This window comes from Eptatretus burgeri, chromosome 10, assembly GCF_056783735.1.
Source record: "Eptatretus burgeri isolate ZD-2024b chromosome 10, Ebu_testis_v1, whole genome shotgun sequence".
Classification (NCBI taxonomy): Eukaryota; Metazoa; Chordata; class Myxini; order Myxiniformes; family Myxinidae; genus Eptatretus; species Eptatretus burgeri.
Genome location: NC_140970.1, coordinates 98457697 through 98483991, shown reverse-complemented (window position 1 = coordinate 98483991; position 26295 = coordinate 98457697). Strand labels below are relative to the sequence as shown.

The 26295-nt window shown below is 42.4% G+C and overlaps 1 protein-coding gene across 5 annotated transcripts in view; it reads right to left on the bottom strand.

Moving 5' to 3' along the window:
* The window catches only part of TSPAN15 (tetraspanin 15), a 193236-nt gene that overhangs the window by 165910 nt on the left and 1031 nt on the right, over window positions 1-26295 (bottom strand). The gene's annotated exons all lie outside the window — the stretch shown is intronic.

Here is a 26295-nt window from a genome sequence, read left to right as displayed (position 1 = left end):
ACCAAACTAAAAAAAAACTCACAGCACACACACAAAATTCCCATTAGACAGAAGGAGGGATTCTAACTATAAACACATACTTATCGAAATAACTAAGCTACGGGGACTGCTGTCTGCCTATGTGCAAAAGGCTTCCAGATTCGTAACAATATCACCCGTGTGGAAGAAGGGAGCCAATCACAAAAAGGGCAGCAAGAAATCACCAGGGAACTACGAACCTAACAGCCTGACCTCCGTTGGGAGTAAGTTTCTTGAGTCAATCTTCCTGTCTGTGTACGTGGGAAGTTGGATCGTGCAGTTCCTCCTTCCATCTCAAAGCAAAGTTTTCTGGACCTGATCCATCGTGTCTTTCTGTTATATTTTTTTTGTCCTTGTGTTGCCGTTTGTGTTTTTGTCCAATTTTCTGTGTTAAACCGTACCTTGTTGTGTTACATCGTCCAGTGTCTGTGCAGCTTCGGCCTACTCGCCCAGGCCTGAGATAGCTGGCATGCCACGTGTCTCGTTCTTCTTCTTTTCTGACAAGTATGTTTTGTCCTTTCAGCTTCCCAAACTTTTATCCCATAACCTCTCCTCTTTCAAAAAAAAAGAAAGAAAATAACAAACTCAATTTTCCTGTACTGAACTTCCTTCTGCCTATATACTTCTTGCGTTGCATTCTTCATCCCTTCCTTTTCACAACTAAATCTTCATGGAATGCTTCTTCCTTTAAAAGTTTTTAATAAAATTTTAAAATGCATCACTTTCTTCATTTCTACGCAAACCTGTACAACTCCGAAACACTTGATCCAACAATCCTGGAAGCCTATTGTTTTTGAGGTCAATAGGTCACCGTTCGACTCCCATGCTCTTCCAGCTGAAGAAGCTGCATAAAGCAAATATGAAGAAGCTACACGAGGTAAGCCCTTTTACCGTTTCAAACCCTTCCCAGAGTTCCTCCATGCAGATTAGCTCTCTCCTAATCAATTACCCCAGGTGGCTAGGATTATATAAATAAAGTGACTCCTCCCATGCTCTTTTAACTGAAGAAATCTGCATAAAGCAACCATGAAAAAATTTAATTAATTGTCAATTAATGTCAATTAATTACGCACTGTTTGAATGTGAGTACTGTATGGCTATTAATTACGTATTATTGTACGGTGACTACGTCTATAAATTACATATAATATTGAAATGTACCTTTAAGACCTTTTGTACCCCTTTGACCCTCACTACTATAAAGACATACCCTTGAGACCTAAAACACTTTTGATCCCTCACTACTATTGTAACATACCCGCTACACCCCTTAGACCCCTTTAAACACACACCACACCAATATCTATATAATCTTCTTTCAATATGGAGACTATATTTTTTTCAGTAAGTCATGTGCAAAGTCCACTTGGAGGCTGGGTGCTCTGCAAGTTTGAACATAATTTGCTTTTTGGGTTACTGAAATGATTCACCAATCAAAACTGAGGAGCAATTAGTTTTTGAGGTCAAAGGGTCAAGGTCACCTAAAATTGTCAATTTTCATCTGATTGACTTGAAAGTTGAACAGAATTTGCAAATTGGTTCGCTGAATTGGTTCACCAATCAAAACGTTAGAAGCCTGTTGGTTTTTTTCATGTCAAAATATCAAAGGGCTGGAGTTCCCTGGGCAGAATATTTGGCTGAGTCTTGTTCCTCATCTACATAAATTACGACTCTGATGTCCTGGATAAATCACTTTTCCTCCTTGCTGAAGATTCCACGATATTCTTGTTACACTCTACCCAATCCCTAAAACAGGATAGCAGCAGCCGTTTCCCTTTCTGATGATTAGGAAAGGACATCGACATACTTCCAAAATCCACCTCTGTAAGACAGTCTCTTGAAATTCTAAGCTTCACTATCAGTCACAGCCTCTCCTGGACATACAATGCATCACAGTCGGCATCCACTTTGCTATAGACTGGGTACTGTCCATCATTCCAAATCCTTCCTTGGTATTAAACCTAAACTTATCACGACTTATAAGGCTTTTGTCCAGAGCTCAAGGAAATGCAGCTAGCTATCCTATGACCTGATGCCCCCTCCGCACACTTTTGACCTCTCTCCAAGCTGCTGTAGAATGTAAATGCTGGATTTCAACATCATTGGCATCTCCCACAAAGACAATGAAGCACAAGCGGGTTGCTTTGCCATTGCAGACAGGGTGGTGGCCTGTCTTTTCTACTGCCTCAATTCCGGTATTTTTTTATTTATTTATTCGTATGCAGCCTGTGGCTGCTTGGCTGCATCATTTTTCTGGGGGCGCGGCTGTACCGCTGATGGAATGCCCCCTATTACCAGCATGTTGGTACTCACTTTACGAACCTCGGAAGGATGACAGGCTGAGTTAACCCACCTGGTGTAAATTCAACAGCATAACAGGTGCTTGAACTCAAGATCCTAAGATCTTAAGCCAGCTACCCTAACCGTTAAGCCAACACTGGGCTATAATTCCAGTCAACACCAGCCTATACTTCCCGTACTGATCCCTCTTCTCTTTACACCCTCCCCAGTTCAAGGATTCATACATTCTTCCAGCAACTCCCTTCTTTTGAAGAAACATCTGAAATCCACATTTGCTGTTCACCTCCAGTCCTTTCTTCCCATTATTATGGAACTGCAATACTGAGGCAGTCCTATCTATCTCTCTCGCCCTCTCAATATATATATATATATATATATATATATATATATATATATATATATATATATATATATATATATATATATATATATATATATATATCTTCCTTTGAGGGCTTCACGTTGACGGTGCATCGCAATGTTATTGTCTACTTCAATCCATGATATTTTCTATCCCATTAACCCTCCCCCATCAAAGCTCTCTGACTCATGTCGGTGACAATGTTTGTCCACTCTCCTCTCTGCTTTGTCATTGTTCATCCCCTTACTTGATAAATGGTAACCTATTGTTCCACTGTCTGTACTCTGTGTTTCATCCGTTCGTCACATTAACTTGTTATTCTTTCATTTCAGTGTATAGCCCTTGTATACAAAGAAGTATGTCCCAATGCTCGAGCCAAATCACCAGCAAGTTGTATGTATATATATTTTTTTCATCAGATGGCTGCCAGACTGATCTTGAGGTCCAACACATCCCTGAAAAAATAATTAAAATAAAATAAAATAAAATACCGGAAAATGTATTTTTTGTAATAAAATAACTGTCGTACTTAAGAAGTAAAACACTTTTCACAACTTACAATAATAAGATTCCATTGTCCACCATTTCATAGTCAGCCTGGCGTTGGCCTAACGGTTAATGTGGCTGGCTAAGATCTTAAGTTTATGAATTGGAGCCCCTGTCAACACCAGGTGGGGTCGACTCAGCCTGTCATCCTTCCAAGGTCGGTGAAATGAGGACCAGTGTAATGTTAACAGGCACAGCCGTGCTCCCAGCAATGATGCAACCAGCAGCCACAGGCTGCAAACAATAGCAGTTTCATTGTACACTGAATATTTACCCAGAGGAGTACAGATCAAACCGTTATTTCAACACCGACTCACACAAATAGAAAACATTGACAATCGGCTTTATTATGCAATCCCGAACATCTTTACCGTCAGGAAGAAGGTACGTACTATTAATGAAGCTCACGTTGTCCGGCCATGTTGTCATACATGAAATGAGTGTCACATATGAAATCTTTGTACATATTCTTAATGGTTTTTTGGGGTTTTTTTGGATTACGGTTATGCCAAGCACATCAATCTTGCTGGAGACGTTTTATTGCCAAGGCAACAGAAGAGCCAAGGCCGTGGCACACACACATCCATTTCACATCAATTAGCAGCAAAAAGGCTGCGGCTGTATCCCAGATACCATTAAGGAACTCAAATTGGAACTGGCAGCTAGTTACGGCAGTACTTCATTGGACGACACAGCACAAATAGGATTCACTATATCTTCACCAGATACCAACGAGACACATTTTATGGGAGAGGGTCACACGCGCACACACACACACACACTTTGAAGCCTGGTACGTGTCCGTTCCATCTTCCAAAACCCACCGACGTATGGAGATAGCAGCCAACAACAGCAACTTGCACGTATATACACATTCCCACGTATACGCACGCACGCCCGCACGAAGGTGGATACTTCGAGACTGAAACCCACACATGGCGGTAACAGCCGACAACACACTACCAGTTATGCGGCATTGGGCAAAATCCGTTTTTGTATCGATCAGAAAACGGTTCTGACAATTTGTTCTGCTCTTCAATCATTCCTCCCATAAATTATAATAAACTTCCACAGTGTCCACTTCATTATCTTCCATTAGTTCAGAATCACGTGTCCAAAAATTGTTCGTCAGTCATGCAAATGTTATCATAATCGCACACATTTTAAAGGAGATTAATTAGCTCCAGATTCACTAAACGAATCACCCAAAAATCAGACTCATCTCTTACAGGGCCACAACAGCCTCACTACAAAACACACATTACCAATCCTCTTCAGACTCATAATCCAGTGTGTTCTCTACATTCTGCACATCTTAAGCTTCTTTGCTGCGCCAATTACACGAATGAAAAGCATCAGTATTCAGGGTCTTTTGAAAATCTGTTCACCGGCTTTGGAACTCTTTTCCTGTTCATATTCGCTCTGCTCCCACTCGCACTCACACTGTTCTTAGGAACACCCTTAAATACATCTTTTTATACCGACGTTCGAGTCGTCTGTCTCGACTCGAACGTTCCTTTCTTCATTTTGTTTCTCTTTATTCTGTTCAGCTTCTAAGGATGTCTTTCTTTTCCACGAAAGGTAGTAAATAAAATTAATTATTGATCGACATGAACATGGTACAGGCAATGACGCATTCAATTTAAAATTATGTTTTTTTTTTTTCTTTTGGCGTCGCTCCGTTACATAATTTATTTTGATAGCTCATACTTACAGGAAGCAACTGATCACAACCCGAGCTTTTAACATTCACCACCGCTGCAGCAAAGCACTTCAGGCTCTCGATCGCTGCCATTTTCACTCACTTCAAGAGACTGTACAAAATGTCACTCCGAATCTATACCAGACTTCACCTTCTATAATTGCTCTACGCATCACATTTTTGGGCCACAGTATCTTGGTTCACAGAAGAGCGAGATGACGGAGGCTAAAAAGGCAAGATACTGACAGTTTACCGATAGGACGACAGGCAGATACAAGAAGCAAGAAAATGAATGAAAAGAATAAAATCAAGAGGAGAGATGAAAAAAAAATAACCTGCAAGTAAAGGGGATTGGTTGGCTTAATCAAATTATAAAGTAGAGTGGGTAGATATGAGGGTCGAGTAGAGATGGGCAGTAAGCCTGGATTGTGGAAGTTGAAACAGGAGGGGGTTTCTACAAGAATACGTGCATCCTCGAGGAGTTGGGGAAGGTCAGAGGACTAAGGGAGCAAAAGGAGCAAAGCTGGAGGAAAAGCGGTTAAAGAAAAACAAAAACAAACTAGAAGGGCACTCGATTGAGCACATAACTCCACCGTGTAACGGCTGAACCACGAGAACATATCGGGCCCGGCCCAATCTCTCAATGGTGAAGAATCACTTAAAAAAAAATTAAGAAAAAAATTATCGTCTCCAGATCCAGATTTTGATCTTCACCAAAAACAGAATCAATTCTTCCTTGCCACACACCCAAAGTGTCCACCAAGTTTCGTCCGGATCCATCACAACTTTTTGAGATATCCTGCTCAAAGACAAACAACAAACAGTGAGTGAATACATTACCTCCATTCACCCTTGGTGCTGGAGGTAAAAAGAGAGGCCACAAACCTGTCTGCAGTGTGAAAGCAACACATCTTGTACTTTTGCCTCATGTGAGAAGCAAATAATGTTGGGAACTTTAGGATCCACAGATTCCAGGAGACAGATGTGATGCGTCAGTCATGGTACAGTGTACGGCAAGACACCACATTCTCATGAGGCCCATTTAGTCATTTACACCATGTCTTTGAGACAACTTGGGACCAGGTAGGGCTGTGTGATGTTGCGTTCACACCCAGTCCGATCGGTTATTGGCGGGGCATTGAATGGCGAGAACCACTCACTCAAACACACAGGGCCGATGCAGGCCGATTCGGGCCGCATACAAGGAGCCAGTCGACATCACACAAGTTAACTCGGAGAAAGAAAGGAAAAAAAACAAAACAAACAAGGCTGACATTCCTGAATGTGTGCAGGTGAAGTTTGTCGAGTAGTCAATCTAGTCTACCCTTATTATCAGTATTTCCGTCGATACGCTTGTCTGTCTGTCTGATGGAATGCATGTCTGTTCGGTCCAGTGCTCCGAAAATACAATGGCGATTTCGATGAAACTTGGTTGGTAGGTTCATACCATGACCTAGTTGTGTGCAAATGAGAACCGTTGCTATGGACCCATCCGTTGCCAAGCAACGGACCTTTGAAATTTTCAAAAATATCTCAAAAATAAATATTTTCGAAAATCAAAAATCAGGCCACGAGCGACTGTGGGCAGTACATTCAGCCATATTGTCAAAAATTTCCAGCCAGATCCTATGAAAACTGTCGGAGAAGATAGACTTTGAATGAACCCTGGTCGAAAACAATAAAAAAACGAAGTTCGTTATATCTCAGAGACTGAGTCAGATATACATGAAACTGGTATGGTAGGTTCATGGTACGTCCTAGTTATGTGTGAGAAAGAACCGTTGCTATGGACGCTTTTGTTGGCTAGTAACGGCTGAAAAACGACTAAATTTGACTTGATCGACTACCCATGTCCACCTACCGGCTTGTCTCAGTGCTTGCCACCCGTACAGGTGCAGCTCTGTGTCGCATTTTCACTATGCAATCATGTGCTACAAACCAGACCTGCACACCTCCATGAAAATTATATGCTTAAGATTTCTTCAAGAAAAGTTTAGTGTTCAAATTCTCCCTTTAATTCAGGCCATATGCAGCGATATTTACATAAACTAAAGTCTCTTGCAGAGAGTCATATTCTCACAATATTTATATATATATATATATATATATATATATATATATATATATATATATATATATATATATATATATATATAATCATGTGCAATGCATATTTAAAATGGATCAAAACATCATGTGGCCCATGTATGTGAAGTCACATCCTCATGTTGCTTCGGGTCTGACGAGGAAGAGACACAAGCTGTGACCGCGTCGGAGACAGAAACAATTTGGATCACCCCTTCAGCCTCCAGGAAGGATCAATTACTTCCCTCGGGGAGTTAATTTGCCCCAACGAGAGGGAAAATGAACTCCGAGCAGCCGCACTACGGTCCACAGAAAGTGGAATTATGGCCTTTACGGGTGACGTCCCATCGTTTTTTGGCTTGCCAAATATACTCATCCAGTTTGTTACTTTTCAAGGAGGAGGCAAGTTTTGTTTTAAACTCATCTTGAACAAAATTCCATTTATTACAAACGAGCAGACAAGACCCGTCGCTTCGCCGAATGATTTAACGAAAAGACAGCGTGTTGTACTTCACAAACATATTGCAAGTCTACCTGTGGATCTCAATGAGGATGTAAAATGAAATCAAACATGTGGAAAAAAGGATCCATTATATTATATTATTTTCCAGGACTTATTACCAAAACAAATTTTAAATATTTATTTTTAAACCATACCCAGGTGCACACCCTTGGGGGGAGGAGGAGGAGGAGGAGGAGGAGGAGGAGAGGAGGAGATTGCGACCAGACTCTGTGCAGAGCGTTGGTGCTGCCTCAGCAGTCTCCTTGGTTATTGAGCACAATCTGGGACGGGTCGCCACTCCGACAAAGTATACCAGCATGCTGGCACTCATTTTGCCGACCTCGGAAGGATGACAGGTCGAGTTAACCCCACCTGGTATTAATTCAACAGCTGAGTGGGATTTGAACTCAGGACCCTATGATCCAAAGCTCACCACCCGAACCATTAAGCCAACACCAGGCATACACCCTTGGGGTCCCCTTAGTATGCATACAAAGTTTCAGGCTTCTATCTGTCATTACCATGGAGCTATGGCACTGACAAACACAAACTTCTATTGGTGGAGATGAATGGAATTTTTTTTTTTTTTTTTCGAATAGTGTCGGGGCTCGAGGAGGAGCCAGGACACAGAATGGATCAGGATGTGACAGCTAAAGGAAGAGTATAAAGTGAGGGAATAGGGGGGGGGGGACACCAACAGCATGGTTGAGGGATAAAATAGAGGGAGAATTGGAGAAATAAGGAATGTGGGGAAGAATGCAGGCCAGGAGAGGAGGCATGGGGTTGAACAAGATGGATACAGTTGGAAACTTAGAAACCAGTGGGTATGGAGAAGGTTATTCCATCCATCCATCCATTGGGAGCATGCTCTGTGCAGAGCGTTGGTGCTGCTTAAGCAGTCTCCTTGGCTATTGGGCACAATCCTGGACGGGTCGCCACTCCGACACAGGATACCAGCAAGCTGGCACTCATTTTGCCGACTTCGGAAGAATGACAGGCAGAGTCAACCCCACCAGGTATTAATTCAACAGCCGAGGGGAATTTGAACCCAGGACCCATACTTGCTTCAGAAATATAGGAAAAGTTGTCACAGCATATATGGCAAAGTTTGCAAAGCAATCCTTTAAGGTCACGCTTTCACAGGTTGTGACGGTGTTCGTAGTTTCGGTGGCAGAAGTAAAATTGCTGCATTGAGACTTCTGTGGAAGGACAAATCTACATGTGAAACATTCATAAAACTCAGAGAAGAGTGGGAACCTACTCCAACATTCCATCAATAATTGGAAAGCTCCACGTGCGAGTTAGTCGACCCCGTTGGACTTGGTCACAAACGAGAGCTTATAGATTTGGTCTCGATTTTCGTGCCCGTGCATACGTCCGCAACCATATCTCGGACATGCATGGACCAATTTAATTTGAACTTGGCACAAAGAGAACACGTGATGGTGTACATAAGCGTGTCATTTTCTTTCGAGATTAGATGCAAGATGGCCAACTGGCGGCCATTTTATAACTGAAACGTGTTCCCAACCATTTATCTGACATACATGGTCCCGATTTTGTTCAAACTTGGCAAAAGTGCAGAAAACGACGGCATACACTAGCACCTAACTTTATTTTGTGAGCTGATCAAAGAAAGCCAACTGGTAAACTGGCGGCCATTTTAGTTGCAAAAAAAAAAAAAAACCCAATGTTGAACAGGTCCGCAACCATTTCTCGGACAAGCATTTAAAGATGCTGTTCAAACTTGGCATACAGATAATGAATGATCGCTTACATAAGCACGTCATGTATTTTTTTTTCTCGACATCACATCAAACATGGCCGACTGGCGGCCATTTTGGTTGTAAAAAACGTGACGTTAAACACGTCCTCAACCATTTCTCAGACAAGCATGGTCCGATTTTGTTCAAACTTGGCACAAGCACAGTGTATGCCGGCAGACACATGGCCCTCACATTATTTTACGATCTGATCAAAGATGGCTGACTAGTGGCCATTTTAGTTGGACATCAATATGGGCTATCCCTTTAATTCCACACAGCTAAATTACTAAACAATGGGGGCTATGACATTTTATGTCTATTTTACTTGTTATGGATGTAAAGATGGCAGTTCTGATGTCAACGTGTTGTGCTAAAATTTGTTCTGCAGTAAAAAGGGAGAAGTAGAGACTCGTTAACTGCCCCCAGGGCTGACAGGATGGCCGAGAGGTATGCACGCTTGGCTCAAATCTGTCTAGCCTGGGTTGAATCCCAATCCAACTATAAACAGTCATCCCCACATTTCACAGAAAGGGCATTTCATCAATGTGCGTGCTGTCGTTCGGATGGACATCAATTCCCATCTGCCAGCATTATTTGGTGGACGCTAACGATCGCACGGTGTCTTTTGCGAAAAGTAGGAGAGCTATCGCCGACATCATGGACAAATTCCAAATTCCTGCCTTAACGAGCAGAGGGCATTTCATCAGCGGCATACAGGCAAAAATAACTCCTTTCCTGTTGTAATGCTCTGCAGACTACTGTAGTACATGAGTACAACTCTCAAACAGCATTTTTGCCTGTACTCGACCGGCGCCATCAGCCAGTGATGCTACCCCACAGCCTTGTGCTACATATGAACAAAGAAGAATTAACTGCCACCCCGCAAAGACTGTCAAGGCAAACACATTGACCGAGCAAACGACCAAACTGACATTTGGAAGCGATCATCGATTGGAAAACAGGAAATTTCTGACCCTGTTGGTCATGGTTGGTGTGAGGAAATGGATGGAGTCAAATAAACTCTTGCAATTGACGGGACGAGTCATGCTCCTGCACCAGAAGCTGTCCTACAGCTGTTGTCTTGAAATTGCCCCAGATCATATAAGCTGTGAAATTCTACTTACATGACCAATAGCGTAAAATGCTCAAAGATGTGCAAACTGAGGACATGTCAAACCAGCCACAACAGCAGGAAGATGGTGACCTTGATCTTTCTAGAGATGATGACTGACGACTATGAGGACTAATTTTGACGTGATCTGCTGAAGGATGCATTATATATGATGTGAGACCATTTAGAACAAGAAGGGCACTTGGTAGAGCGCATACCTCCGCCCTGTAATGCCTGATCCACGAGAACATATCTGACCCAATACATTTTTGAGATTTCGTGCTATATATCGAATTTGAGCCCAATCTCTCAAAGGTGAAGAATCACTTTAAAAATTCTAGGAGTCGGATCCGGATTCGGATATTCACCACAATCAAACCAATTCTTAAAGGTCACACACCCAACCTGTCCACAACTTTTTGAGATATAATGCTATATATCGGTTTAGCACGATCTATTAATGGTGAAGAATCACTTAAAAAAATTATCAGATCCGGATCTGGATCCAGATCTTCACCAAAATTGAATCATTTTTTCCTTGTCACACACCCAACAATTACATCAAGTTTCATCCGATACCGTCCAAAACTTTTTGAGATATCGTGCTACATATGGTTTTTGGCCCTATCTCTCAATTGGGAAGAATCACTTTAAAAATTAAATAATCCTCCTATCTAAATCCAGATTCAGATCTTCAACACAATCGAATCAATTCGTCCGTGCCACACACCCAACCTCTCCACCAAGTTTTGTCCGAATCTGTCCACAACTTTTTGAGATATCCTGCTCACAGACAGACAAACAGCCAAAAAGAACAGGGGTGAGAACATAACCTCCGTCCACCCCTTCCGTGGAGGAGGTAATACAGTACATGTATAATGTCAACAAAATGTCTCGTTTTCAATTGATATTTTTAGTATCATCCATATTATTAGTATGCTTTTGCATCCAACAAGAACAAAAATAATTCTCCACATTCTTTATACATGGAGAATACAGAAATACAGTGGGGAGAACAAGTATTTGATACACTGCCGATTTTGCAGGTTTTCCCACTTACGAAGCACGTAGAGGTCTGTAATTTTTATCATAGGGACACTTCAACTGTGAAAGATGGAATCCAAAACAAAAATCCTGAAAATCACATTGTATGATTTTTAAATAATTAATTTGCATTTTATTGCATGAAATAAGTATTTGATACATCAGAAAAACAGAACTTAATATTTGGTACAGAAACCTTTGTTTGCAATTACAGAGATCAGACGTTTCCTGTAGTTCTTAACCAGGTTTGCACAGACTGCAGCAGGGATTTTGGCCCACTCCTCCATACAGATCTTCTGCAGATCCTTCAGGTTTCGGGGCTGTCGCTGGGCAACACAGACTTTCAGCTCCCTCCAAAGATTTTTCTATTGGGTTCAGGTCTGGTGACTGGCTAGGCCACTCCAGGACCTTGAGATGCTTCTTACGGAGCAACTCCTTAGTTGCCCTGGCTGTGTGTTTCGGGTCGTTGTCATGCTGGAAGACCCAGCCACGCCCCATCTTCAATGCTCTTGTTGAGGGAAGGAGGTTGTTGGCCAAGATGTCGCAACACATGGCCCCATCCATCCTCCCCTCAATACGGTGCAGTCGTCCTGTCCCCTTTGCAGAAAAGCATGCCCAAAGAATGATGTTTCCACCACCATGCTTCACGGTTGGGATGGTGTTCTTGGGGTTGTACTCATCCTTCTTCTTCCCCCAAACACGGCGAGTGGAGTTTAAACCAAAAATCTCTATTTTGGTCTCATCAGACCACATGACCTCCTCCCATTCCTCCTCTGGATCATCCAGATGGTCATTGGCAAACTTCAGATGGGCCTGGACATGCACTGGCTTGAGCAGAGGGACCTTGCGTGCGCTGCAGGATTTCAATCCATGATGGCATAGTGTGTTACTTCTGGTTTTCTTTGATACTGTGGTCCCAGCTCTCTTCAGGTCATTGACCAGGTCCTGCCGTGTAGTTCTGGGCTGATTCCTCACCTCTCATGATCATTGAGGCTCCAGGATGTGAGATCTTGCATGGAGCCCCAGACCGAGGGAGATTGACTGTTATCTTGAACTTCTTCCATTTTCTAATAATTGCGCCAACAGTTGTTGCCTTCTCACCAAGCTGCTTGCCTATTGTCCTGCAGCCCATCCCAGCCTTGTGCAAGTCTACAATTTTGTCCCTGATGTCCTCAGACAGCTCTCTGGTCTTGCCCATTGTGGAGAGGTTGGAGTCTGATTGATTGAGTGTGGACAGCTGTCTTTTATGCAGATAACGAGTTCAAACAGGTGCAGTTAATACAGGTAATGAGTGGAGAATGGGCGGGCTTCTTAAAGACAAAACTAACAGGTCTGTGAGAGCCGGAATTCTTACTGGTTGGTTTTTTTTTGTTTTTGTTTTTTTTTGTATACCTTGGTCGAGGCTCGTATGAGAGCTAACACACAACTCACAGCAAGGAGGCATGAGACAAGAGGGGCGGGAGTGGAAGGGACAAAACATTGGGGAACAGACACAGGTGAACTGTGGAAGGGAGAGGGATGGGCATGGGACGGGGAACATGGCGAGGAGAAGATGGACATTACAGGGACTTTCAGGAAGGAAAGCAGGAGAATTGAAGGAAGTGGGCTTGGGTGGATTATCGGGGGTAGAAAAGATCGAGGATTTGGATGGGGGAAGATAAGAGGTGGTGGTGAACAGCTGTTTTGAAAGCCTGGAGGGAAGAATGGGAAAGAATAGAGTGAGGAAGTTTATTCCAAAGGCGGGAAAAAAGAGGAATGAAGGAGTGAAGATGAGCAGTGATTCGTGATTTTGGTAGTTTTACCAGAAGGGGGTTGTTGGCGGACCTTGAGCGCCCTGTGGAAATGTGGTTGGGACAAATCGCAGAGAGAGAAGGGGGCAAGGCTGGAGAGGAGTCGGTAGAAGACAGAAAGACCACCGACCAACCTGCGGTGATTGAGTGAGAGGCCCAAAGACTCAGCTTCATTGCGGGAGATGCCAATGATCTTAAAAGCCCTGGTTTCGACAGCGTGAAGTCGAGAAAGGTGGGAGGCAGGAGCACCAGCCCAGAGGGGAGAGCAGTACTCCATCAGGCTACGGACAAAAGCTTTGTAAGTGGTCAGGAGCTCAAGAGGGCCGAGGAAGGACTTTGCACGACGGAGGATTCCCAGTCGGCGACTGGCTTTTGAGGCAAGGTTGGAAATGTGACTTTCCCAGGAAAGGTCATGGCAGATAGTGAGACCCAGAAGCTTGAAAGAAAAGACTTCTTCCAGAGGATTGTTGAGAAAGTGGATGGGGGGGTTTTGTAAACGGTCCTTTCGAAGAGACATAGTGAGAGTGTGAGATTTGTCTGGATTGAAAGACATGTTCCACGTGTTGGACCAGTTTGTGATTTTATCCAGATCTGCAGTGAGCGAAGAAGCTGCTGCTTGCCGGTCTGAGGGATGACAGATGGTACGGCAGAGGGTGGAGTCATCGGCAAAGAGAAATAGAGGATTTTCCAGAGAGTCCGAGAGGTTGGTGATCAAATACTTATGTCATGCAAGAAAATGCAAATTAATCATTTAAAAATCATACAATGTGATTTTCAGGATTTTTGTCTTAGATTCCGTCTTTCACAGTTGAAGTGTACCTATGATAAAAAAAATTACAGACCTCTACGTGCTTTGTAAGTGGGAAAACCTGCAAAATCGGCAGTGTCTCAAATACTTGTTCTCCCCACTGTAGGTAGAAAAATGAAGCACTGTCACGATTGGTTTTTCCAAGTTTATGCAACTCTTTACCATGTTGCTTATTTTCTGTGTCATGTAATTTGATCGATGTGCTGTTACAGACTTGTCATGCTGGAAGGGGGTATGATGCATTCCCAAATTATGACCATGACGACGTTGGACTGTTCGAGATACCGGCATATTGAGTGACTGGCCCAACAATTTCCTTTAACTTTGTTTTGGTCTACCCTGGAGTAACTACATTGAACGGAATGAGCATGTTGCTGACAGCTACGTCACACTAATGTTTGTGTGAGTAACAGAACACAAAATGACATGCATTTCGAAAAACTTCTGGAAATAAGGCTGAAAGGTCCTTCATAAAAAAAACTGTCGGTCAATCACGAGTAGGGTGTTGGTAGAACATGATTGTTTTTATATGAACACAAGAGCTGTGTGATTCACACTGCCATCATGCATTTCTATAATCCTCAAATGATGAGTTTGCAAAAAAAAAAAAAGACTGAAGATAATTTGCCCCACCCAGGCAAATATGCTACAGTTAGAACTATAGTATATGAGAGTAGTACTCTCATATACTGTAGTTGGTAACAGGTCTCACTACAGTAATTAGTCTGCAGAGAATTGATCGAGGAAAGGAATGCCGTTCGTCATTGGTATGCCCATCAGTGTTTTTGCCTGCGGTACCTTACCTTGCTCGCCGCTAACGTGAGATTGTAGAATAGTGGTTGCGCTAAATGGCAATAATTGTTGCGATATTAATTTAAATGTACAGTTTGTGTGACCCAATTAATGTTTTTATGAAAAATTCTTTTGTAAATTCTAACTGTTATTATTCGCATTATTATTATTTTATATAGAAAGCACAGACATCAACATCAAGAATTATTCCAAATAATTTCATTTGAAAAAGAAAACTGTAAACTGAGGCAAAGAGTTTAAAACGTGGTTACATGGCATGGTATGTATAGGGTGCGCTGCCGGGAGAGGGTGGGTGGGTGAGGCGGTACGAGGGGGAGGGGTGCCCTCGGCTGCTTGGCTGGGTGACCTTTTTTTCTGATGGTGGTTTCGGGACATGTTGAACATTGAAAAGCTAAGGAGTGAATGGTCTCATGGTGGTTGCCTTCTGCCTGCGGTCCGCCAGCAACAATGCCCTGCCCCACATCCCAATATACACTCTAAAATAGCCTTTGGTGGCCTGAAAATGGACATCAAGGCTAATGAGTGGCAGGTTAAAACCTTGTCCAGATTCTGAAGTACCCACACCCAAACATTGAGGCATACAGGTGCTGCAGTTCGGCCGTGAAAGAGTAACACACACACACACACACACACACACACACACACACACACACACCGTTTTCAATGCACAACATGTGCCGGAAGATTCGGTTATTTAGTCGTTCGTAAACCATCAAGAAGATTGATGTTTAAAGCTGCAGCAAAGACGAACCTGAGAGTGCACCACAGCAATGACGGGCCAAATGATGTAATTTACTTGTTTGTGGTTAGTTTATTGATTTTCAGACATCCAAGTACACATGTATACAGATAATTGTCTTGCGGGGGTGAAGGGTTTGTACCCACGACCTGAACCTGGGTACCCCCAGCATGTATGCAAAATCTGGTTGAGATTGGCGCAGCGAGCTATTTTTTTCTACGATTTTCAAAACTACTCAAACATAGACAGAGAATTTCCTTGTTGGGGGCTGGGGGGGGTTGTGTGGGTGTGGGAAGATTAAAACCTTGCCCAGATTCTGAAGTCCCTACATCTAAAATTTGGGACCTGTAGGTGCTACGGTTCGGTCATAAAAGAATAACACACTAACACTTGAAATTATTTATAAGGTTTGCTTATGCAAATACATTTTCAGGAATGTTCTATGTCAGGGAAGGGGGGGGGGGGAGATTATATCTGTGCCAAGCAAAATTTCACTTCATCTCGAGCGACCATTTTCAAAATCCGAAGTAGCAATGAGTCATAAAAGTCTGACTCAATTTCGGGTTTGCACCTTCTAAAAGACAAGGTGTTAAAGCAGAACGTCGGGAGGAGAGTGTTCCTGCCGATAGACAGGACGCTGAAGGGGATTCTCATGTTCACCTCCTACCAGCACTGAGCGAGATCTCTCCCATTTTACAGTGTTGACGTATACAATTATCCATTTGTTGCAGTGAAAGGTATTCAGAAAACAAATGAAATGTTTTTTGTTTTTTTTTTCCAGGCAACCGAAATTTGGAAATGGTTGCCCCGCAGGGAAACCCTAAAAATGTTAGTGTCGAGCACTGTTTTGACGACTTCTGGCATAAATGTCAAAACTGCATAAATACAAGTCTGATGAGTGATAGTATGGAACCCATCTATCACACATCACAATACATGTTCAAGTGTGCATTCATAAAAGCAGAAAACATACCTAATAAACTACATACATTAATAAATTAGATTGGAGGGGCATGTCAAGCCAAATGAACGAGTACTGACTGCGCTTACATATATACATCACCCCAAAAAGGCACAATAATGATGTCGTGTATGTTCATGAACATGCCCAATGTAACATACCGTGTCCGTGTCCAGTGTAGGCAATATAGCCTACGACTCAACATCTGAAAATTTCTTAACAAAAACTCAGTTTTCATAAGTTCTCTCCAAATCGCAACAAACCCATATGTAAGAGTTGAAAAATGAAACTAAAAGGAGACTTGAAAACTAGCTGAGTAATAAAAAAATGTACTGTACAGTACTTCAACAGGTTAAGGCAATGGTGCAGAAAGTGAAAATGGACCGTATACGAGACAACAATTCACCACAAATACACGAATTTCCCAACCGGTACTTCCCTTCATCAGGACGTCATCACATTGCATCACATCAGGTACAGGTAGGTAGTTTGTTGGTAGATTCAAAACTGATCAGACATCCTGTAATTATAATGGTATGCTCATCAGGGTTGAGTACAACGTAACCTATAAAATGAGTCCTGCTCCGACTGTCAAAGACTGTTGGTCAAGAACCTTTGGCTCCACCAATGTTTATCCAATCTACTTTTGAACACATTGGCATTCTCAGCCTCAATTTCCTGCGTAAGACTGTTCCATCAATCAACAAGCCTCTGGCTGAAAAGTGGTTTTCTTAGTCCAGTCTGGAATGGCTCTTGGACAGATTACTCACAGGAACTCAAAGATCTCCATGCAATACATTGAACACGGTGATCACGTCACCCCTGCGTCAACGGTAATAGAGCGAGTGAAGATTGAGAAATTTGAGTCTGTTCATAACACAAAACATGCAGTTGAGCAATAAGCCTTGTTTCTCATCTCTGCAATCTCTCAATCATATTTCCATCCATCTTGAACCTGGAGTGCCGGACGACATTTCCATTCTCTAGATGTGGCCTGACTAAGATAACAAAGATGATCGTCAGGTTTTCTCTTGTTAGGTGTGAGAATGTCCTTTTGATGATACCGAGTGTCTGATGAGCCTCGAGAATGGATCTTGAGATATGCTGATGAAAGTTACATCCGTCATCAATCACAACATCAAGGTGTTTCTCCGTTTGGACATCCTGAAGGATTAGGTCAGTCATATGGTATCCATTCTTACCGTTTTATCTTCCAACATGCAGGACCTTGCATTTGCTTTCATGAAATGGGAGCTGCCAGGTGGTGCACTATTCCTGTGCCTTGTCGAAATCAAAAATTCTGCTTGATCAGGATTGTTACGTACCGTAAAATTCGGACCATTGAGCGCATCGTTATACAAGCCGCATCCCCTAAATTACAAAAAAAACCCTGAAATTTAAACACAAGCCGCACTGGTTAATAAGCCGCAAGTGTTGCACAAAAAAACCAAGCGCAAAAACATCCGAAAATTAGCCACAAAAAGTGAGAAACTCGACAGCCACAGAAACTTGTCAGACATGCGCAAAGCACAAATTAAATCACAAATTCAGTGACAAAGCAACACAAAAATAAAAATACAGCTACACCAAAGATACACAATAATACACACAATCAAAAAATACGGGTAGTCACATTTATTCGTCGTCGTCATCATTTCCACTGAAAGCTTCGTCTTCAGTGTCGGAGTTGAACAACAGAAGCACAGCTTCTTCTGCTATGGCTGCATCGCTGACCCCGGCCTCTTTTTCACTGTCGGATGAATCCGAGTCTTGCTGGCTGGAGCTGGTGGCTTCTCTGTCGTCTGCTACATACAAGAGTTCAGCTTTGCGAAAGCTGTTGACGATCGTAGATTGTTTTACTTTTCCCCACGCTGTCAAAATCCATTGACAGACCTCCGCGAAGCTTGCTCGTCGCATACGTCCAGTTTTGGTGAAAGATTTTTCGCCACTGGTCATCCATGTTTCCCATTCGACACGCAGTGCTACTTTGAAAGCACGATTAACACTGTTATCAAGAGGTTGAAGATATTTGGTCGTGCCGCCTGGGATCACTGCTGGGATGGAGTTAGTCGATCTGATTGCTTCTTTTACGGTATCAGTAATGTAGGCCTTAATGATGTCCAAAACCAACATGGCCTTGTTTCGGTGTAAGAACCCTCCTGGTCGCTTGCCGTACCACTCAGTGAGCCACATCTTCATTAGAGTTTCATTCATCCACCCTTTCTTGTTCACTTTAATAACAATTCCTTTGGCAACGTAACGCGTTTAAATATGACCATTGGTGGAAGTTTTTCTCCGGATGCCGTGCAGTTCAGGACGCAAGTAAAATTGGTTTTCTCGTGACCAGTTGTTTTTAAACAGATTGACGATTCGCCTTTTTTTGTTTACAGTCCGATTGAGAGGTAGGTCAAAGGTCAGAGGGACCTAATCCATATTAATTATGTCCTGGGGAGGAATGAAGTTCTCTGCTATTTTCTCCTGCGTGTAGTTCCGAAAGTTTGCGATTTTTTCTTCGAAGTCAGGAGGGAGTTGTTGACAGAGAGTCGTTCGTGCTCTGATAGAAAGAACTTTGCGTTTCATAAATCTGAAACACCAGGACTGCTCGCCCTGAAATTCTTCTATTTTCTTTTCTGCAGCGATCGATCTTGCTTTGAGTCTAATCTGAACAGTAGAAACACCCCGACCATCCACTCTCTGTGTGTTAACCCAGTATTCAAGTTCGTCTTCCAGTTCGGGCCATCGGCATTTCCTACCTCTGAAAGCCTTTGTTGGCTTTTTGCAGCGAGAAAGTTCGCCCCTCTGCTTTCTCCAACATCTGATCATGGATTCATTCATTCCAAGTTCATAGGCAGCAGCTCGGGTTCCCTTTTCAATAGCCAGTTCGATCGCCTTCAATTTGAAAGCTGCATTGTAAGCATTGCGTCGTGTTTTCGGCATGAAGGAAGTTGTCTGCGCAAGGGAGATTAACTGAATGTTTTGTGTGTGTAAATTTGGAGGAAAAAACCGTAAACGGTTATCACTAGCACACTTTTACAGTTGGTTTTGAATTCACGAAGAGTCAAAACCAGTTTTGAAACCTAATGTGAATCTAAACATAGACAGGAGACTGACGACAACAACTTGATTTGGCCTGAACGCGTGATCGGGAAAACCCGCAACATTTTAGCCGCAGAGGTCGAAGTTGAGGGAAACAGTTGCGGCTAATAGTCCGAATTGTATGGTAATTAGATCCATAATTTCCGTGTCATCAGCAAGAATGTACACAACATTCTTCATCAATTCCAGCGATCTTTAATAAAGATAATGAACTAGAATGGCGACGAGGTGGAGTGCATACCTCCACAGGCCGATTAGTTTACATTTTGTATCCCACTGATGGGCTGGATCTGAACCAAAATCTAATCTGCTTGTTCTTTTTACAGAACAAAGTCATCGACCTAGTTTTGTCATCACTCGTCCACAACTTTTTGAAATATCATGATTGAATATATATATATATCTATATCTATATCTATATCTATATCTATATCTATATCTATATCTATATATATATATATATATATATATATATATATATATATATATATATATATATATATACTGAAACGCAAAATAAACTTACCACCTTTTAAACCTTTAAATATCAACAATAACACTGCGTGTAGTAAATGTGTGAACTTATTTGTGGACAATAGTGTCCTCACTGTCAGACAAAAAGGTCACGGATGGTCACTTGAACCTTCAGTTGTCACTTCATAGCACAGCTGTTGAACAGCCGTTTTGACTGTCAGTGATTAGCCAAGGGGTACGGGATGATTTTAATGAGCTGCACGTGATGTCTTGACATTGGCTTTAAAAAGGCCAGTGCAAAATGGGCATTTCAATCAACATGCCACGATTGTCAAGGGATCAACGGCAGCATGCCTTGGGCATACTGCAAGACGGACTGAGCTACCATGAGGTGGCACGTCGCCTTGGCTGTTCACACCAGACGATATTGGCCCTGGTGGACAGAGACACGCTCCACAACTCTGCAGATGACAGATCTCGATCAGGGAGGCCAAGAGTCGGGCAGAGCTGCTGGTGTATCTTGGTCAAAAACTTGACATGTCATCAATAAAATGCCAATGTTTCAATTAGCAATTGTTGGTTTGTGTTATTTTGAACTGTTACAATTTTATTACATTTCAAATAAGTGATAAGTTTCTTTTGCGTTTCAGTATATATATATATATATATATATATATATATATATATATATATATATATATATATATATATATATATATATATATATATATATATATATATATACATATATATATATATATATTTGCGGTTCTGGAAACCACATCCCTCCAAGGCAATGGCATCCATCATACAGTGGTCCCCAGACAGTTATTTCATTAATATACATACAGTTAGACCTTTCCCTCATGTATAATGGGTCAAACGGGACAAGTGCTTTGTGTGGATCTCAAGGTTACATCTGATTATATCTCTAACTGCATTCCTACTCTTTTCCTCTTATTCCTGAAATAAATCAAAGCAGGCACTGCACTCAGACGGCTGCCTGTAAAAACTACAGCCACACCCTCAATGTATGGGTTCTCGCAAAGGCCAACACCAGCATCAACTAAACGATGGGACAGGTGCAGGAAGGCTGTGCCCGGGGGAATAGAAGAACAAAACACTAAACGCCAACGCTGAACAGGACGCACGAGGCGCGTTCTTTTCAACCCGTTTCTCCATCTAATACTTATATGTCTACTTTTTCAACCCATTTCTCCATCTAATAATTATATCTATACTCTTTTCAATCGAAATCTCCATCTAATACTTATAGCTATATCTATACTCTTTTCAACCCCAATCTCCATCTAATAATTATATTTAAACTCTTTTCAATCCCAATCTCCATCTAATACTTATATCTATTCTCTTTTCAATCCCAATCTCAATCTAATAATTATATCTATGCTGTTTTCAACCCCAATCTCCATCTAAAAATTATATCTAAACTCTTTTCAACCCCAATCTCATCGTTATATCTATACTCTTTTCAATCCCAATCTCCATCTAATACTTATATTGATACTCTTTTCAATCCCAATCTCCATCTCATAATATCTATCCTCTTTTCAACCCCAATCTCCATCTAATAATTATATCTAAACTCTTTTCAATCGAAATCTCCATCTAATACATATATCTATACTCGTTTCAAATCCCAATCTCCATCTAATACTTGTATCGATACTCTTTTCAATTCCAATCTCCATCTAATACTTATATCGATATTCTTTTCAAATCCCAATCTCCATCTAATACTTATATCTATACTCTTTTCAAATCCCAATCTCCATCTAATACTTATATCTATACTCTTTTCAAATCCCAATCTCCATCTAATACTTATATCTATACTATATTCAATCCCAATCTCCATCTAATACTTATATCTATCCTCTTTTCAATCCCAATCTCCATCTAATACTTATATCTATCCTCTTTTCAATCCCAATCTCCATCTAATACTTATATCTATACTCTTTTCAATCCAAATCTGCATCTAATAATTATATCCAATCCTTTCCGACAATTCCTGACAGATCAGGGCCAGCACCATGCACACCACCTCCTGTGATAAATAACCACGAGCATGATGTCAGACACGGGCACAGCCCCGTCATAAATAACCACATGTACAATTGTGGACCCGCACGCACTGTACGGGGCATGCATAGCGCATCTCTTCATTCGGGTCTGCGCACGAGTTTACAATAACATCTTACCGTCGGTCTTCGCTCACCACAACGGCCACAAATGTCTCCCGTGGATGGCAGACATCCTCCCGCACCTCCGCCTCGATACAGCTGCTACCAAGCAGAGGCATGCTGTACAGCCCAGATCGCTAGGACCGCATGGCGTACGGACAAAGCAAGCACATTGACCAGCGCTAACCGCGGGTCACCGGGGCTGCCCCGGGCGGGCATACGGGGCCGACGCGACCCTCGGCTGGTCGCCGGGGCACGGCCTGGGAATTCGGCACAAGACAATTCATATCACAGGGTTCGGAGCGAGACGATTCCGCAGCTCAACTATGGCTAGCTGGATGTACAGTTAGGCTGCTTCCGATCATGGCGGCCGGGCCGTGCAGTGACCGGAGTCCAATCAGAGCACCCGATTCGGGTGACGACACATCACTTCGGGGTGGTGCCCCGCCCTGCACCACAGGGTCCACAAAGGACGGGTCGCGAGGCCATCTGAGCTCCTGCTCATCCTCTCTGTCTGGCCTGGGATCAATCTCTGCATTCGCCTGCTGACTCCACCTTCTCCGCCCACTTGCTCTCGACTCTGCCTTCTTCAACCACTCGCCGCTGGCTCCATCCAAAGTCCCTCCTTCACGCCTGATGGTTGTGCCCTTTCTCTGGATCGGTGGAGAAGCTGAGCTGCACAACATGCCACGAAGCATGAGACGACGTGCCAGCTGTCCAGGAGGGATCGTTCAGCGGAGCATCCCCCCTCCCCTAAAACGTACTGGGTGGTGCAGTTGGTCAATCGTGCAAGGTATTACGAAACCATTAGCCTAATCTCCTCTCCTTTTTCATCTCATAAACTCCTCTTCATCGGGGTGTGTGTGTGTGTGTGTGTGTGTGTGTGTGTGTGTGTGTGTGTGTGTGTGTGTGTGTGTGTGTGTGTGTGTGTCTGCGCGCGCGCGCGTGTGTGCGTGTGTCACGGCACCTGTCCTCGCTTAAGTTAAGATTGCAGAAGATATATCGGGAGAAGTCTACTCTGTGACTACTTTTGTAAGTTGTTTGTTTTATTGTCACACCACACTTTTCTTTCTATCTCCACTTGCACACAACAATAAACTCTATTAATTGCGCCACATGGTTTTCCTCGCCTACCTGTAATAAATACTTATGTAGAAATGTTCCGAGCTCGTTTTTCTTTTATTTCATTGATCTAGCATGGTCCATATCCTCGCCTAGCCGGGACTTTATTCCCAATGATCCATTCCTTTTAACCGGTACGTCTTTGGCAGTGTCGTTTGGCTGCATCTGATCCTGTAAAGTGATCCGGTTCGGGCAAGGCGTTCCGAGGGCGTGTCCCCCGGTAATTAGGTCACGTGATTATTTTTAGGTAACCGATATTAGATGGAGGACCCTAAGTCACGTGGTTGAGTTATTGACGTTCACGATCGGTTAGCGACCCGCCACATCACCGAGTTATCTGTGTGCGATGGACAGCCTGCAATTCCAGGGAGTCTGGTGGGAACCAAAGATAGCTTCCCCCCCTCCCCCCTCGTGGTCTTCTCACCTGAACCCCGCCAGCAACAATATAAATATATATAGTTTTTTTGGCCCTATCTCTCAATTTTAGAAATTTGGCCTATGTTGACCTCTGGACCTTAAAATAATTGGTTGTATTCAGTGAGCTGATATGAAGATCCTGTTCAAATTTCAAATCAATTGGATGAAAATTGAAAATTTTAGAAATCCTGGCCTATGTTGACCTTTTGGCCAATGTTGACATCAAAAATAATTGGCTGGTTGAATTTAGTGAACTGATATGTTAATCCTCTTCAAATTTTAAGTCAATCAGACAAAAATTGAGGATTTTAGAAATTTGAAAAAGTTGACTTTTGGCCGAAAGTTGTTGACATTTTGACCTCAAAAATAAATAGGATTCTGTCAGACCACTAACTCTACCATTTGGTGAAGCTTCTTGAAGATCGGTTTAAAATTTTGACCTGTTGGCAATTAAAGGTGAGCGGACAGACAAACAGAAGTGATCAACATACTTGTAAAAAAAAAATAAAAAGCCACGTAACAAACAGACAGGGGTGAAAACACAACCTCCATCCACCTTCGGTAGAGGAGGTAACAAAAGGAGTCCCATGACCCTACCCAGTGGTGTGTATATATGTATATATATATATATATATATATATATATATATATATATATATACATATACATACATATATATATATACATATATATAGGTACAGAACACCAGGAATGCTCCAATCCAAGGAAGAAGTTTTCCTCTGATACCATATGATGGAATCTTCAACATTGTAGTCTCTTGTGAAGAACAGCATCAAATGCTTTGCGGAAACCAAAATGGAAAATATCCATCAATCATGCTTGTCAGTTCCGTGAAAGCACATATAGTAAACAGTCGTGACGTGCATGATGTTCTCGGCGTTAAACCATGCTGACAGTCTGTGAAGAGCTGGGAACGAGCTAACGCACAAAATAATAATAATAAAAAAATAGCTCCACAAAGCGGGCGTAACCCCTCAGCCCATGCATTGTAAAAGGAAGCAGTGATATCACGATGATGCAGTCAGTTAGAACACGTTGGACGTCATATCTAAAATCAATCAGACTTCAAAATGGCTACCGTGGCAGCTATTGAAAATCGCAGCGCGCCCATTTTCGAAAGGAACCTTCCTCTACTCAACTCCAACACACCCACTGAAAAAATGCATTTAATCGGACAAGCCAAGCCGTTCTCGAAATTGACGAAAACCAATTTCAAGACGACTGTCGTGGCGGCCACACTGAAAACTGCAGCGCGCCCATTTTCGAAAGGAACCTTCCTCTACTCAACCCCAACTTACCCTACAAAAATGGATTTAATCGGACAAGGCGTTCTCGAAATTGACGGAAACCAAAAGTTGACGGACGCCCGAACACCGAAGTATGAACTTTGACCTCTGTGACCTTGAAAAGTAGGTCAAATCAAAAACCCAGGTTATACATCATGTATCCTCATCAGATATACCTGTGATAAAAACTTGGCGATGATCCAGCCATTCGTTCAGGAGAAATAGCCATTTTCTAGGTTTTCAGTTTTGGCCCCTGGTGGCCTAGCCGAGAATCAAATTGCGCTCATTATCGAAAGGAACCTTCCTCTACCCAGCCCCAACGCACACTGCAAAAATGGATTTAATTGGACAAGGCGTTCTCCTCGAAATTGATGGAAACCAAAAGTTGACAGACGCCCGGACAACGCCTGTGACGACAATAGCCCTTAGCCCAATTCAAGCTGAGGGGTGAAAACTGCAAGTGGTGATGCAGGGGCTCAAATGTCCCTTGTCCAATATGAGGCAATTTCAAACCACTTGACCGACGACATCATCATCAGCAGCATATCTATTCCGCAGGATAATTGGATCACATGTGCCAAGTTTCACATCAATCGGTTGAACGTTATTGAGGAACAACATTTTTAAGAGGTTCACCTTTAATCCAACATGTCAGCCAAACCACGTAACTGATGATTTCATCCCAAAATATTTTTGCACCACAGGTAGTCGATCATAACCTACCAAGTATCAAATCGATAGCATTTAGGGTTTTGGGGAAAAGGTGTTTTGAAATTCTTGTTTAAATCTAAGTAGGTTGCCATGGTGATAGCAAAATCAAAACTTGGAAGAAAAAAAAAAAAGAATGCGCCGACTCCCATTTGCCCCAACATTGCATGGGAAGTTTCAACTTAATCGGAGCAAAAGCTCTGGAGAAATAGCTGTTTTGTCGGTTTCACAAACATGGAAAAGTACTCCAAGATGGCGTCACCGATGACATCATCAATTTTGTTTTATTTGTCATTGCCAAACCATGTGACCGATCAAAACGAAATTTCATCTTCAAGTTTGCATCGTGGTGTAGAAGCCACAAAAAATGTTTCGTGTCAATCGGACAAATTTGATTTCTTTTTTTTTTACCTCAAC